Source organism: Schistocerca piceifrons, chromosome 3, assembly GCF_021461385.2.
Source record: "Schistocerca piceifrons isolate TAMUIC-IGC-003096 chromosome 3, iqSchPice1.1, whole genome shotgun sequence".
NCBI lineage: Eukaryota > Metazoa > Arthropoda > Insecta > Orthoptera > Acrididae > Schistocerca > Schistocerca piceifrons.
In genome coordinates, this window is record NC_060140.1 from 874173023 (window position 1) to 874188070 (window position 15048).

Here is a 15048-nt window from a genome sequence, read left to right on the forward strand (position 1 = left end):
TTAGCAAATTAGACACTAAAAATAGTAGATGGGTTTTGATATCTGGGCAATAAAACATCTGATGATGCTCTCTAGCATGTAACGGCAAGAAAAGCATTTCTGAAAAAGAGAAATTTATTACCATCGAATATAGATTTAAGTATTAGGAAGCTTTTTCTGAAGGTACTTGCCTGAATGTAACCTTGTATGGTAGTGAAACGTGAACTATAAACAGCTGAGACAAGAATAGAATAGAAACTTTTGACATGTGGCGCCACAGATAAATGCTGAGTATTAGACGGGTAGATAATGTAACTAATGAGGACGCACTGAACATAGTTGGGGAGAAAATAAATTTGTGGCACAAGTCGACTAAAGGAAGGGATCAGTTGACAGGACACGTTCAGATACATCAAAGGATCACCAGTTTAGTATTAGAGGGAAGTGTGTGTGTGTGTGTGTGTGGGGGGGGGGGGGGGGGTTAAAAATCGCAGAGGAAGACCAAGAGATGAATACAGTAAGCAAGCTCAGAAGGATGTACGTTGCCGTAGTTGTTCGGAGACGCAGAGGCTTGCACAGGGTCGAATGGCGTGGAGAGATGCATCAAACCAGTCTTCTGACCGAAGACCACGAAAACAAGAAGATTTGTAATGGGAGTTGTTGGAGTGGATAAGATAAACTCAGAGCCTTGACTAGTGCAGGACGAAGGAAAGGAAGCAACTGCAGCAGGCAGCGAGTATAGATTTCCGTAGAGATTTTAGCATCAGGAAGCTGGAATTGGTTAAAGTTCCCATGAGGCAGAATCTAGAATGTGTGAAAGAAGGAAGACTAGAGCTTCACTCTCTTCGCCGACGAGGTCATTATAGATGAGCCTTTGGCATAGGGGGGGAGGGGGGGGGGAAGGGAACCGGATGTGCTTTCGGGAGGGACGGATGGATGGCGGAAGATATGATGTTAAAGAACTCGCAGAAAGTGATAAAATTTTTGAGGAGTAAAATTCCAAGCAAGATTAGCAAAGGTAAGTATGGGTCGGATTGGACTCTTTGGGCGTGATTGGCGGTGAAACGATGTAATTGCCACGTTCTTGTTGCCTGAAGTTATAGTAGTGGTACTGTCTTGTGAGGATGTTTGTCTTCCGAGGATAGTACGTAGTCGGAAATTATTCCCAGGCTTTTTAATGTTCTGGTGACGAGGATGGAATGGTTCCTCATAGTGACACGATAGTCGGAAAGACGAAATCGACTGGTGGTGTGTGCTATGGTTATGGACTTAGTAGGGATGGGACTGTTAGGTGCTGGAGATATATCGTGAGGAGAAATTTTTCCAGTGTAGCTGAAGGGATACTTGGGAGGACTGAAGAGTTGGGCAGAGGACAAGGAAAGTGGTGGTGTCGGCGTACTGGAGGGGGTGGCTGCGGATGTGGCCTTGTCATTCCGGCTGTGTAAAGAAATAGGAGGGGGAGGGATGGGCAGGTCGGATCTTTCGGGAACTCCTGCGGATGATGAAGATGCGGGACTGTACGTGGTTGGTAGAAACAAATGAAGACAGGAAACAGAAAATCAGGCCGATAAAAATGCATGGAAATGCGTAGGTTTGGAGTTTAAACAGAACAGAATATTGTACATAAAGAAACAAAGAGAGCAGAGTGCTGTTTATTTAGTTGTTGGAATAAGAGATGAGTGACGTTGAAGAGCTGGTCATCAGCGGAATTCTTAGGATTGGAGCCATACTGAATGTTCCAGAAGGAAAAGATGTCGTACAAGATGTTTATGGATTTAGATATAACAGATCCAGTGTAGATGATGGTGTTGCATTATGTGTCGGTAGCTTGCAAGAACGAGAAAGAACATTCTTTCAGGTTTCAGCCGTTGATGGAGTCATTACCGGTACTGTGTTGTATTTCCACGTTAGTACCACATTTATTTCTTTGGCTATGACTAATTTGGTGAGGTCTTTTTTGTGGTGTATGAGATCGAGGCTTCTAGCAATGATATCCTTGTACATAACATCCTTGGTTTACTTGTAGCGTCAAATTTGGGTAGAATACCGAGCTATCGACGACGTCTCCATCGTCATCATCTGAAACAAGTAACTGTCGTAGCTGCTGTCTTGTAACTCATAGATGTGTTGTGACTGATCGGCGTACGTCATCACTGCATCATGCTGGCAGAGGTTGTGTCAATGTCAGCAATGGTGGTGACAGCGCCATCGTAGGAACGTAAACAATCCATCGCCTTCCTACGTGTCTTTCCAGCGTCGAGAGGTGCTTTCACGCACTACAAAGATTCAAGATTATAGACGCTGTCTCAATTGAAGCGGTTCTCGCACGTTCTGACTTCTGTTGCTTCTTTAGTAGCAGAATCCTTGGATGTAGAAGGGTGGGAATAAGTTTTGATTTCATCTGATGTTATTCTATATTTATTTCTGAGACTGTATTCAGCAACTGATGACTACTGAAACTTTAATGTGTCTTTTGCGTTTAGTGTGGACAGATTCTTTTCTTTTCTTTTCTTTTCTTTTCTTTATTGTTATTTTAAAGCTTTACAAAAGGTAGGGTGGCAGCGGCCTATCCACACCACTCTTCGGCCACAGAAAAAATACATACAAGAAACATGAAGACATAAAAACAGATGTACATGTAGGATAAAAACAGGAGACAGACAAATGAAAAAGATATGAAGTCGTTCACGGGAGGCACTGGTCGCATAGGGAAGTTCAGTTCAGTGCACAAACGTAGGCAGACGGTGGAACACGTGAACGCTGGAGCACTGACGAAGAAACACCGTTGCACTAAGATGAAAAGAAACACTAACACAATGATGGCGATCTTAAGCGCACTATAAACACACTATTGCACAAAAAAGGGGAGGGGGCTGTCACAGGGAAATACGGGAGGGTAAGGGGGAGGGGGGGGAAGGACGCCAGGTGGAGAGAAGATGGGAAGGAGAGGGGAGAGGGTATGTGGAAGCCCACGAAGGGGGGAAGAGAGGGAGAGAGGAAGGAGGAAGTAAGGAAGGAGAGAAGGGAATGAGGGTGCCCTGGAGAAAAAACACAGGAGGAGGAAGGGCAGGATTAAATCTGGTAGGAGGGGTAGACAGAGAGGACGAGGGCATCATCCGGGAGGGGAAGTTGGCGAAAGCCACATTGGGCAAGGGTATGGAGTGTGTTAAGATGGAGAGCGGGTGGGATGCAGGTGTACAGGAGCGGCAATGGAAGGGAGTGGGAAAGGATGGAAGAGACAAGCGGCTGAGTGGGATCAAGTTTATGGGAGGTGTAAAGGATCCGTATCTGTTCAAGGAAGAGGAGGAGGTGTGGGAAAGGAATTAAGTTGTAGAGGATCCACGTGAGGGATGGCAGGCGCATGCGATAGGCAAGGCGGAGCGCATGGCGTTCCAGGATTTGAAGGGACTTGTAGAAGGTAGGAAGGGCGGAGATCCAGGCGGGATGGGCATAACAGAGGATGGGGCAGATGAGGGATTTATAGTTGTGGAGGACGGTGGAGGAGTCCAGACCCCGTGTGCGGTCAGAAAGGAGCTTGAGGAGACAGAATCAGGAACATGCCTTGGCTTGGATTGTCCAGAGATGGGGGATCCAGGAGAGGCGACGGTCAAGGGTGACGCCAAGGTACTTGAGGGTGGGGGTGAGGTTGGTAGGATGGCTGTAGACAGTGAGATAAAAATCTAAGAGACGGGAGGAAGGGGTGGTTTTGCCTACACTGATCGCCTGGGTTTTGGAAGGATTGACCATGAGCAACCACAGGTTACAACAAGTGGTCAAGATGGGATTGAAGAAGGTGCTGGGAGCGTTGCTGGTTCAGTCACTAGGCATTTGTTGGACACCTTCAGATGTACGAGTATATGAGCAGGCTACAGTACGACTGAGTACTTTACAGCCACTGAACTTTCTCTGAATTACTCCAGCACCAAAATCCTATCACGGAGGTAATCCCTTTGGGATTAACTGTTAGTGAAGATCGGTAGGACTGCGTTTTTCAGTAGGATAAAGCGTGAAACCCAATTTCGTCTAGAGTTGCATGTCTATGGCTTCCCCCCAGAAAATGTGTTTCCCATAAATAGACGAAGGTACGATTACACAATAGTAGCCAAGTCGTTAGAAACAATTACTACAGTAAAATATCTAAGAGTAACCATCCAGAGCGACATAAAGACGAATGAGCACATAAAAACAGTAGAAAAAGAAGATTCCAGACTGATATTTTTTGGAAGAATTTTAAGGAAATGTAATTAATCCACGAAAGAAGTAGCTTACATAACAGCTGTTCCGCCAATTTTTCAGTGTTGCTCATCAGTCTTGCGCCCATACCAGGATGGATTAGTGAAAGAGATAGAGAAGATCCAAAAACGAACGGCGCATTTAGTCATGGAACATAGTTTAGTCGCCGCTAGAGCATTACAGAGATGCTCAACAAACTCCTTTGGGTTCCGAATCACGGAGTGGTTTATTGTTGAATTTCCGAGAGAGTACATTCTGGGTGGAGCCAGACAACATATTATTTCTTCCCACATACGTCTCGTGAATTGATCACGATGAGAAATTCGGTAAATGAGATCTAATCCGTTGGCATTTCGACAATCATAATTCCTGCTCGCCATTCGCGAATGGAACAAGGAAGTGGGGATTAGTCAGTGGTACCAGAAGTATCCTCTGCCACCACGGTCTGTGAGGTGACTTGCGCAGTACAAATGTAGGTGTATATATACGATGTAGGTGTTGAGGGTTTTTCTTTGGTACAGTCAGTGAATAACTTAAAATGACATCTGTTTACTGTAAGTTTGTTTGCCAAGAAACATACAACAACATTGATATTAACTGTAAATTTAAGATTACTGAAGACACTATTGCCACCACAAAATTAAGTGAAACGAATGTAGTGACGTAACACGTGTGGCACACATTATATGTTGATTGTCACACGCATCCCACATTCAGCTGAAGTGGCTGCTTTTGGCACAGTGGCTGGAGACGTCTTATTAGAGCGACAACCAAGCAATACTTACTGTGACGTCGTGAATTATAAGGGGCGGTCATAAATTTTCCGGTTTATGAGATTACTGCAGCGAATATTCAATGTAGCGCGACTCTGTGCGGATATACAAGCACCGACATGTGGCAAGGGATTAGAGTGGCATTCGTGTCTTTCCAACATCCTTGCGGTAAATGCGGAAAAGTGAACTATGGCGAGTTTGCTATCAAATGATTCTGAAGAGGATCAACGTGCTGTTATTCTTTTCTTGGATGGTGAAGGACAAACACCAGTAGTCATCCATCAGAGAATTAAGAATGTGTATGGCACAGCATGTCTGTCGAAAACCATCGTTGTAGAAGGGTGCGCCAAGTTCCGTGCTGATTACAATTCGAAATAAGTGAGAGACACTCGAGCACCTGCCCTGTGGTCCCACGCGGTTGTCACGCCTTCGGTTCCTTGAAGGGTCGCCACTTCCTGTAGGACGAAGATGTGCAGCAGGCAGTTACGAACTTCTTCACGCAGCAGGACACCGTGTTTTACCAGAAGGGTATCTTCAACCTGCTGCGTCGATGGTGTGATTGCCTCAGTGTTCATGGCGATTTTGCTTGATCTGCACCCCAAATCTGGACTCTACGACCTCCGAACGAAAATTTATCGTCGTCCTTTATAAAAGTCACTTGAAGTTTTGTATATTGTTAATTTCAACGAAAGTCCATTTTACTGAAGATTCAGTGCACCATAATAAAGACGGGAGTCCCTCGCAGAGTTTGGGTTCTATATACATATAGAAAATGTAGTAAATGAAGTAGGCAAAAAGGAATACAAACGTCTCAAAAATGAGATCCACAGGAAGTGCAACATGGCTAACCAGGGATGGCGAGAGGACAAGTGTAAGGATGTAGAGGCGCATATCACTAGGGGTAACATAGATACTGCCTACAGGAAAATTAAAGCGACCTTTGGAGAAAAGAGAACCACTTACATGAATATCAAGAGCTCAGATCGAAACCCAGTTTTAAGCAAAGAAGGGAAAGCAGAAACATGGAAGGAGTATATAGAAGGTCTATACAAGGGCGATGTTCTTGGGGACAATATTATGGAAATGAAAGAGGAGGTAGATGAAGACGAAATGGGAGATATCATACTGCGCGAAGAGTTTGACAGAGCACTGAAAGGCCTAAGTCGAAACAAGGCCCCGGGAGTAGACAACATTCCATTAGAACTACTGACAGCCTAGGGAGAGCCAGCCCTGACAAAACTCTACCATCTGGTGAGCAAGATGTATGAGACAGGCGAAACACCCTCAGACTTCAAGTAGAATATAATAATTCCATTCCCAAAGAAAGCAGGTGTTGAGAGACATGAAAATTACCGAACTATCAGTTTAATAAGTCACGGCTGCAAAATACTAACGTGAATTCTTTACAGACGAATGGGAATACTGGTAGGAGCCGACCTCGGGGAAGATAAGTTTGGATTCCGTACAAATGTTGGAACACGGGACGCAATACTGACCCTACGACTTATCTTAGAAAATACATTAAAGAGAGGCAAACCTACGTTTCTAGCATTTATAGACTTAGAGAAGGCTTTTGACAACGTTAACTGGAATACTCTCTTCCAAATTCTGAAGGCGGCAGGGGTAAAACACATGGAGCGAAAGGCTATTTACAATTTGTACAGAAACCAGATGGCAGTTATAAGAGTCGAGGAGCGTGAAAAGGAAGCAGTGGTTGAGATGGGAGTGAGACAGGGTTGTAGCCTCTCCCCAATGTTTTTCAGTCTGTGTATTGAGCAAGCAGTAGAGGAAACAAAAGAAAAATTCGGAGTGGGTATTAAAATCCATAGAGAAGAAATAAAAACTTTGAGGTTCGCCGATGACATTGTAATTCTGTCAGAGACAGCAAAGGACCTGGAAGAGCAGCTGAACGGAATACACAGTGCCTTGAAAGGAGGATATAGGATGAACATCGACAAAATCAAAACGAGGATAATGGAATGTAGTCGAATTAAGTCGGGTGATGCTGAGGGAATTTGTTTAGGAAATGAGAAACTTAAAGTAGTAAAGGAGTTTTACTATTTGGGGAGCAAAATAACTGATGATGGTCGAAGTAGAGAGGATATAAAATGTAGACTGGCGATGGCAAGGAAAGTGTTTCTGAAGAAGAGAAATTTGTTAACATCGAGTACAGATTTAAGTGTCAGGAAGTCGTTTCTGAAAGTATTTGTATGGAGTGTAGCCATGTATGGAAGTGAAACGTGGACGATAAATAGTTTAGACAAGAAGAGAATAGAAGCTTTCGAAATGTGGTGTTACAGAAGAATGCTGAATATTACATGGGCAGATCACGTAACTAATGAGGAGGTACTGAATAGAATTGGAGAGAAGAGAAATTTGACTAGAAGAATGGATCGGTTGGTAGGGCATATTCTGAGGCATCAAGGGATCACAAATTTAGTATTGGAGGGCAGCGTGGAGGGTAAAAATCGTAGAGGGAGACCAAGAGATGAATACACTAAACAGATTCAGAAGGATGTAGGTTGCAGTAGGTAATGGGAGATGAAGAAGCTTGCAGAGGATAGAGTAGCATGCAGAGCTGCATCTAACTAGTCTGTGGACTGAAGACCACAACAACAACACACATACGTATCATTTTATAGCACATTGAACCGATATGGGATCAGGATAGAAGAGGTAAAATATAAGAAACATAATTTACCACAGAAAAACAACAAAAACAGAAATGTATTGGGATGTTATTATTATCCTAAGTATAGATATCGAGGCTATTTCATGTGGTGAATAGGAATCTGGGTCATATTTTATGTACGAAGTTTGTTTGAAAAGCAATCGATTATTGATGTTTCAATCAATTCAAATTGTTTAAAATACGGCCTTCTGGAAGAAACTAGCTTTCTAAAACGAGGCATATCGGTTCCCCGCTTCAATGGAGATAGCTCTATTACGTAAATAGGCTGTTTTTCGAAGCTGTCGAAAAGCAAAACAATAACACATCGTGTATGGTAGCTCTTGGAAAAATCCCGTGGTCGTTTGCTGCCATAGCTAATTAACGCCAAATTTCGCTTAACTGTCCTAACGGATAGATTACCGTTCGTCCGTCATCGATTTCTTCGGTTATTTCACTTTCTGACTTTCGATTTTTTACATTAATCGTTACACGGCTTTTTCACGAACACATGGAACCTTGGTTTACAGGTGAGCTCTCCTACGATTAACAAAAACTGACAATTTAAAATGAGTGACAATGTTGGTTGCAGTACAAACTCGTGTTAGAATGCAACTTATGCACCACAACCGTCTTTGTCACACACTGTATTTCGAAACAATCATTCATTAGCGTAGGGCAGCTGACGAGTCTGAGGATAAATGCATAAGTTCTAAATTGGTAATGGGCTTTTTCAATAAAGCAATCCAAAACCAAACTGTAGTTACTGTTGCACGCTATCAATATTCTGTATCAAAAAACAGCAATGTTTTTCCAATAATGTCACTATTTGACAAAACAGCAGTAAGGTTGTTCTGTCTTTTAGTAAATGAAAGTGAAATGAGGCTAAAATTTGTAAAAAGGAGACCAAAACCAAAAACTTGAATCATGTAATGGCAATAAGTGGAGTAGTTAGTTATCTGCATATACTGTGGGTTATAATTACGACCTCTTCTATGATACTGGCACGAATCAGTTTTGTAATTATAGTAAATCTTGTGAGAGAGAAATATGGCGACATGCCATTTACGAGGGGACTTCAAAAAGTAAGTTACGTCTCATCATGTCAGTCAAAGTAACTTATACTGAATGCTTCATTACACTTCAGAGTGACACAGATACATGACTCTACTTCACGAAGTAGTCGCCAGGTCTCTGTAAACGACCGTGGGAACGCTCTACCAGTCGTTCAACTCCTCCCACTACCTGGTCCGGGGGCCATCCGAAAACCGCAGTATTAACGAGCTCGCTGTCAGAAAGTCTGTGTGTGATGCAGATCAGTCGCTCGATTGCCTGAACATCATCGTCCGTGGTCGATATCGAAGGTCTTCCTTCACGAGCGGCTCACTCACATCCGTGCAGCCTTTGTCGAATTGTTGGCACTATTTCACTATGAAGCACCATATTGCTTTTGCTCCAGGTACAGTCAGAATTTCACGGTGAAACGGTTTGCATTTGAGACTGGGGCCGTTGATGAAATACCGATACTTCTAGGTTTCATAAAAGTATCGACGTTTCTTGGCTGCATGTCTTTCCACGATATATAGATATATTTCATTCGAAAAGTCTATATCTAGTGCCGATATTATTATGTTGTATTTTTTTGCAATTTTCGTTAAATAAATGAAATAATTCTTTTGAAGTGGCAGAAAATAATTTTACTTTCACTGTATGAAGGTGTCTTACTACTTTTTCAGCACCTACCGTCTCCAGTCTTTCTCGTTCACTGTGTGAAGCAGGTACAGATGGCACAAAGAAGAAGTTCGATTGCACTGGAGGGTGGCGATGTGAATGGAAAAACAAGATTTTCCTTGTGGAGAAATAGCACACCAGTTGCGTTAAAAAAGAAAGTATAACACAACTTGTGTACTGTTTCTTCACATCGGCATTCTACAAAAACAGTTGCTGGGAAAGAAGACCGTAATCTAAATGACGAGACTGGTTTCTGCAGTGGGCGGAGACGTGTGAGCGGATATGCTGACGTAATCGGTGCTCGGTGCTACCAACAGAATCTGCAATGTTTAACTTCCCCGCGCAATTTTTGCACTACAGCTACTAGGTCTCCGGCGTCTGCAGAAGTGAAAAAAAGAGGGAAGTCGTCACGAAGCGTTCCAGACAAATCCGATATGTGACGAAACCTAACGACGGACCCATCGGACACCTTATATTGTGCCTGTTACATGCAGATACCATTGTTAGCAAAGTGTTATCACCAAGCGTGAACGTGCATCGTTTCCCTTTCAGTTCTTGCTGTAATGGGAATAAGCAGGTAGTTAGCTTGTTGATGTGCAGAATATCTAACAATAAATCAATACTTAAATATATAGATCTAAAACCAGCAGTATATTTACAGTGTGCAAACGATATTTTTATAGACCAGTACGCCGATAATTTTTCGTCGACATATCGATGTATGTATACTTCCCTTGATATATCGACGTCGACACTTTTATTGTTTTAAATATTGACGTATCGCGTTCCCGACATTTTTAAAAATATCAAGTCCTAGTTTTGTCTGCAAGAATCGTACTGTCCCACGCACTTCAGGTTTGGAGTAAGCTTCCAGTTGCCAGTCATTTCATTCCCACTCTGTGATGCACGTGTTACCCGTGCTGCAGAAAATCCAGAACATGTTCTGTTTTCTGACAATGCGCCACTCCTGTTGCACAATAACCTTAGCGTTGCCTGAAGTCTAATGTTCTAATGTCTCTACTTCCTGGGTGTCCACAACGTTTGGGTGTAACACGCCCGGGAGTACAAATGGGTGGGGTGGTACCTTTAAACTGTTTGTCGTTTCCGAACCGTGCGCCCTGTCCACGTACCTGGAAATCCCGCAGCGGTCGTACTGTTCTGCTCCACACTGCTGCTGGCTTGCCTGAAATTATCTATCGAATTATGCAAGTGGGTTTAGGGGAGCCACAACACTGTCCGACGTCTGGTATGAACAACTATATTCTGAGACGATTAAAGGGAAATCGCAGGTTGCACTGTTTACATTCTAATTCATAAGTGTTATCCCAATTAATGGATGATTAACAGTCCACAACATCATTCGGACAAGGGACGATTGTTCACGATGCGGAAGCCGAAAGATCGCACGACAGTTCTTACGCTCGTCAGGCATACACAGATATTTGGTACCAGTCCTCCTTGACACTAGTAATGATATTTTAACACTGTTCGTAAAGTTAATTTTTCAGTTCTCAGTTCTCACTTGTACGAGCGTGCGCGTAACCGTCGCGGCGCGGCTGATTGTTGATGATGCGGAAACGCGATGACCGAACGCACGTTCTCACGCTCGCTACAAATCACTGGCATTTGATTGCACTCTTTTATGGTAACTAATTTCTACTGATTCACTTCAGTTCATTCTGGGAGACCGAACACGGCGCGGATGTTTGATACTGTACGGTTCGACACGCAACGAGAGGATACACATAGACTTTATCAGCAGCACTGCTCATTTTTAAGTTACTTCTTGATGCACTTTCATCTGAATCATTTACTTATTTTATCACTTTACTGTAATAACAATTGTAGCAACACTTCAACTTCCATGCTAACAATGCCTCTCACATTTAGAGCTACACACAACACAACATAACAGTTCCGTGTCCCACGCTCGACTCTCTACAGGTGCGGCTGCCCGCAAAGATACTCCACAACTCAGCCAGCGATATGACAATACGCTTACATGGGTACACAGGGAATTCTAATAAATACTCTGTATTCTATAAGTATTAATAAATAAGTAAATAATAATAAAATAAACTCTAATAATTCTAACAAATTGCTGTGTTCTCTTTTTTTTTTATTAATTGAATGACGGCTCTGTCTAAAGAAGAACGCATGGAGTTGGTCTCTCTGAAGTGGAATTTACTCTTCGACACCCTCATCGTCAACCTATTTCTCGGGAAATTAAGTACCAAGTTAAAAAAAAAGGAGGCTATCTTGATTAAGGTTTATGCTAGCCCAAAAAAATCGCTTCGTCGGACACCCACGGCGTTGGGTGTTCAAGGTCAACCATCCACAAAATCCTGGCGGAGGAGAGTCTTCATCCGTACATGTTACAGATCATTGCATCACTTAAATGAAGATGACCCCGAGATAAGCATGCAGATGTGTGAAAGATTTACAGATAAATTGGTATTGTTCAGTGATAAAGCTGTATTTTATATCAAATGTGAAGCGAAAAGACAAAATCTTTGGTACTGGTCTCAAGGCAATCCACACTGGATGACTGCAACCAGACAGCAGGGCTGTCAAAAAGTGATGGTGTTTGTGGAAAGCTCATGAGCTAAGACCTTTCTTTTTTGATGAACGTGTAACGGGCGAGACTTACCTGAACGTGCTTAGAGACAAATTGATGCCGCAGATTGAACTTTCGGATGAGTCTCACCTGGATGCCCTCTCCCCCCCCCCTCCCCACATTTTTCTGCTGCTGTTAGAGACTGGTTGAATGACAATTTGCGTCACTGGATTGAGAGCAGAAATCATGTAGTGTGGTCTCTTCGTTCGCCAGATCTTTCTCCCCTTGGTTTCTTTTCCTTCAAATGCTGAAAGCTTACTGGATGAAAATTAGAAATTTAAACCACCTGGCAGAACGCATTACCAGCTAGTGTCCTAAACTCTACAGCAATTGAGACCTATTCCATAGAGTTCACATTAATCTTGCTAGGCTCATCAAAATATGCATTGAGAAGCACGGAGATCGTGTTGGAAATATTATTTATTTACATTAAAGTAACTATAATGTGTTTTATTATCATTTATTAAAATTTCCTATGTACGCAGACTTTATGGACACCCAGTGGAAAAGCTGGTGTAAGGCAATGCTTCCAGCTTTTGTGAGGCCATTACCCCTGAGTGCAATCATGTATTAACTATTAGCCCCTCCTCCCACCATTAACTTCTAGGCTCTCCGTCAGGAACCGCGCGACTGCTACGGTCGCAGGTTCGAATCCTGCCTCGGGCATGGATGTGTGTGATGTCCTTACGTTAGTTAGGTTTAAGTAGTTCTAAGTTCTAGGGGACTTATGACCACAGATGTTGAGTCCCGTAGTGCTCAGAGCCATTTGAACCCACCATTAACAGTAGCGCCTAACTAAAGCTTAGCATGGGAAAGAATTTTTTTGAACGCTTTAATTTTTATAATGACAAAAGATAAATGATATTTAGTTCTTGTATGAGTTTTATTAAACGACGAACTAATGAGTCAATGAGACAATTGGTACTGCTTCTTTCTAACAACCTTTTTCTAAAGAATGCTGAAACAGTTTTCAGTGGATCGCGAGCGCTACGAGTAGCTGCAACTCTTTTTCAGAAAAGAAATTAGCGGTCCACGTTAATGGTACACGCAGAAACTTGTTAAAAAACTTGCGGCCTCTGCAGCATCTGTCTCCCTAGCGACACTTGCTTCAGTCACACTCTGTACCCGCATTTAAAAGCAACTCAATTAATATCTGTACAATATACACTGATAAGCCAAAAAATTGCGACCACATGATTAATAGTTTGTTTGTCTGTCTTTCGAACGAATTCGTCACTGATCCTGCATATCGGGGATCCGATAGTGTATTGGTAGCTTTGTGGATGTATGTGACATTAGATGTCTACGTGCAGGTCATGTAATTCGCGTAAACAACGGGCTGCTGATTTGCGTACGCGCCAATGGTGCCCGAAAGCGACCCAGATGGGTTCCATAGGATTTACATCAGGCGAATTTGGTCTCCAAGAAATCAGCTCCAGTTCACTATAAAGCTCCTCAAACCACTGTAGCTCGATTCTGGCTCCGAAACAGGGACAATTATACTGCCGAAAGGTAACATCGTCGCAGGGGAAGACATCAAACATAAGGGGGTGCAGGTGGTTCGCAGCTGTCGACCTGTCTTCAATTATTACCACAGGTCCCATGAAAGCGTAGAAGAATACCTCCCATAGCATGATACTGCTTCCACCGTCCTGTGTCCGTGGTGCGCTGCTCGTTTTGAGCCGCCGTTCGCATTTATGGCAGGCCGATGCGGCCGAGTGGTTCTAGGCGCTTCAGTCTGGTACCGCGCGACCGCTACGGTAGCAGGCCTCGGGCATGGATGTGTGTGATGTCTTTAGGTCAGTTAGGTTTAAGTAGTTCTAAGTTCTAGGAGACTGATGACCTCAGATGTTAAGTCCCATAGTGCTCAGAGCCATTTGAGCCACTCCCCTCTATGCCAGCGTTTGTGGACACGACCATCGACCTAGTGAAGCAAAATGTAATTCACCCGAAGAGGCGACGCGTTTCCATTGATCGACGGTCGAATCCCAATGGTCTCGTGCCTACTGCAATCGTAATTGACGGTGTCGTTGGGTCAACATGTGAACACGTAGAGATGGTCTGCTGCGGAGCTCCATGTTCAACAATGTACGATGAAAGATGCTCCAGAACACTTGTGCGTGCACCAACATTGTGCTCTTTCGGCAGATACGTTACAGATCACCATCTGTCCTACTTTACAGCGTAGACAAGCCTCCGAATCCCACGTTCTGTGAAGAGTAGTGGATGTCCAACGATTTAGCGCCTAGTGGTAGTTTCACTGTACTTCTATCTCTTTCCGTAGATGTTCACGACAGTAGCACGTGAACATTCGACCAGATACTCATTCACAGGCTCTTAGTAATAATAATATGCTGTTTGTCAAAGACGCTTTCCCCATTTGGAGCCCACATCTTGGCTAGAGTAATCCCCCGTCCGTGTCTGCTCTGCTTACATTTGTTGCAGCGTCACGTGCCCGCAACGGTACCAGGAGTGGTCATAATTTTCTGGCTTATTAGTGTACTTGCGTTTGATAGAAAGTAGTGGCAACACTGCCATAACATGACGAATGTATGTCACATGGCATGCCCGCTGCGGTTAGGTGATACCAGAAGGTCAGTTGAAGTAGTGCAGTGAGCGGCAATGGCTGTGTTTGAGTCATTTGCCGTGTGTACTGTCTGAAAATGCAGGGGGCCATTTCAAGCGTCCTAACAGTATGTTTAGGAAAATTAAAAAATGTGCGCGGATAAACACTGAAGGGCCTCATGGTTGGGCCCCACAATTATGTTTCCGTCTGGCACTGCATCTTATTAGCCTTCATGGCAATGCACGATGCCACATGGCGAACCCCGTACAGAAGCTTTGTGTACTTGGGGGTGGGAGATACTGTAGTATCTACCGCAGTCGTCAGATGTGAGTCCGAGCGATTATGACCTGTTCGCCAAAAAGGAAGAACCTCTTCGAAGTACACTGCAACACAAGAGAAGGCGTCATCCGTGACGTGGGTGGGTCCTAGTGAGATGTCGACAGAGGGAATCCGCTGACAGTGTATAATGCATTCTGTCTCT